Here is a 2,500-nt window from a genome sequence, read left to right as displayed (position 1 = left end):
CCGCCAGACTCGGCTCCTCTCCCGCGCTCTCTCTCTCTCTCTCTCGCTCTGACCTCCGCCCCGTCCGGCCCTCCCGTCCGCGGCGGGGGAGGCCCGGCGGGCGAACCCTTCCGTGCGGCCGCCTCGCCGGAGCGGGGGCGGCGCGCAGGGCCCTCTCCTGGGGCTTGCGAGGAGCGGCCGTCGGGGCTGGCCGCGTCCTCGGATCTCGATGCGACGCTCGTTCGGTTCCTGGGAAATCGTGTGCTCCGCCGGGGTCCGGGGGCGAGCGCCCTTCGCTGGGCGAGGGGGACGCTTCCCCGGCACCCCTGGCGGCGTCGGACGCCTGCGGGTGCCGGCGGACGGAGCAGACCGCGCCGCACGGGGTACGGGTGCGGGGCCCGCCCGGCTCCGGAGACCGGAGCGCTCGGGCGGACGCCTGGGGACCGGACGCCCTCTCCGGGCGGAGGGGTTCCGGGCGCGCCGTGGGCAGAGGGAGGGTCGGGTTCGCCTGGAGCCGGCCGAGACCCCTGGGTTCCGGCCGAGCGATCGTCCCTCCCCGCCGGGGCGCGGGGTGCCACATCGATCGGGTTGCGGAAATGGGAGACGTGGGGCCCTTCTCTCGCGTCAACCGCAGCCCTCCGTTTTCTCTTTTCCGGCTTGACTCTGTTCGCCACCTGTGATGCTCTCTGGCCGGTTCCCTCGGGCGTAGCGGGACGGGCGGCGCGCGCGACGCTCTCGCGGAGCGTCCTCCGACGCTTCCCCGGGCTCCTGGAGCCGCCTCCCGGCCCGAGGGGTGCCCGTCCGCACTCATCGGCTGAACTTCCGCGAATTGCAGTACCCGATTCGGCCCGCCGGGGGGCGCTGCCGCCGGGGGAAGAGGGGGACGGGCCGGGCCTGGCGCCGGGCTCCGCCGGACGCCCGGCGCTGCCCCGTCTCGGCCTCGGAAGGGGGAGTCGGGGGAACGGGAGGCCGGGAGTCCCGGAGAAAGAGAGAGAGAGAGAGAGAGAGAGATAGAGAGACCTCCGCGGTTCCGCCTTCGACCGCCGGGGGGCGCCGCGCACCCGTCCGCACGGGCCCGTCCCGGTGGCTCCCGGCAGGGCTCTCCCAAACCCTCTCCCAGGGCCCCGGTCCGGGAGCCCGACTGCGTCCGCTCTCCGCTTCCAGAGAGGAGGCTGTCGGACGGGGAGAGCTGGTACCGGGCTCCTGGAGCCCTGCCTGGGCAGCCTATGGAAGGGAGGGAGCCCTGGCCCTGCTGCTCTCCGAGCTCCGGCCCTGCTGCTCTCCGAGCTCCGTGCCTGCTCTGCCACGGGTCCTTTCGCAGGAGCTCCAGGGAAACGGGCTTTTCGGCCCCTGACAGAGTCCCGGCTCTCTCGCTCGCCTCGTTGGTACCTACTGATCCGGCGGAGGTGTTCTCCGGCGGGTAGCGACACGGACGGCCGAGGGCGCGCTTCACCCAGGCTTCAACCGTCTCCTCCCCGAGCCCCTGGAAGTGCAGCTGGGCCGCGGGCGCCCCGGTCCGCACTCATCTGCGAAACTTCCACAAATTGCAGTACCCGATTTGGCCCGCCGGGGGGCGCTGCCTCCGGGGGAGAAGGAGACGTGCCCGGCCCGTACGTCGGGCTCCAACGGATGCCCGCCGTGGACCCTTTATAGGCCCCATCCTGGTCCTGCCATGCTGTTATCGGAGCTCCACGGCTATCTTGTCACTAAACCTTTCGTTTGAGCTCCAGGGCTTTTTGCTTTTTGTAACCCGGTTCCTGGAGCCCTGCCTGGGCAAAATCGGATGCAAGAAGGCCCTGCCCATGCTGATCTCTGAGCTCCGCGCATCTTCTGTCACGGGTCCTTTCGCAAAAGCTCCAGGGAAACAGGCTTTTCGGCCCCGGACAGAGTCCCGGCTCTCTCGCTCGCCTCGTTGGTACCTACTGATCCGGCGGAGGTGTTCTCCGGCGGGTAGCGACACGGACGGCCGAGGGCGCGCTTCACCCAGGCTTCAACCATCTCCTCCCCGAGCCCCTGGAAGTGCCGCTGGGCCGCGGGCGCCCCGGTCCGCACTCATCCGCGACACTTCCGCGCTGGAGTCCGACGCTCGCCGGCCGCGTCCCCCGGCCCGCGGGGGCCCGGGGGGAGGCCCGACGCGTGCGGGGGGAGGCGGCGGGCGGCGGGGGCGCCCCCGCGCCACCCGACGGCGCCCCCCGGTGGCCAGAGGCGGCTCGGAGCGAGACGATCGGGGGGGGACGGCGGCGCGTGACCCGCCCCGGCCCCCTTGGCCCAGCGGACGGGCAGGCGGCTCCCGGGCGCCCCCCCCCGATCCCCGCCGCGGCGCCCCCCGGTGGCCGCCTGACGCCACTGCGGGGGGTGCAGATTCCGTGTGTCCTCTCGGATAAAAACAAAAGAAACGATTCCCGTCGGGCGAAAGTAAGTGGGACGCAGGGCCCCGGGCCCCGACGGTCCGCGCGCGCGGCGCCCCCCGCTGGCCGGTCGAAGGGAGGACAAAAATAAAATGAAAAAAATTTCAAAAAAG

This window comes from Pseudophryne corroboree, unplaced genomic scaffold (assembly GCF_028390025.1).
Source record: "Pseudophryne corroboree isolate aPseCor3 unplaced genomic scaffold, aPseCor3.hap2 scaffold_2163, whole genome shotgun sequence".
Lineage (NCBI taxonomy): Eukaryota > Metazoa > Chordata > Amphibia > Anura > Myobatrachidae > Pseudophryne > Pseudophryne corroboree.
The sequence above is the reverse complement of the archived record's forward strand: the minus strand, read 5'-3'. Positions refer to the sequence as shown.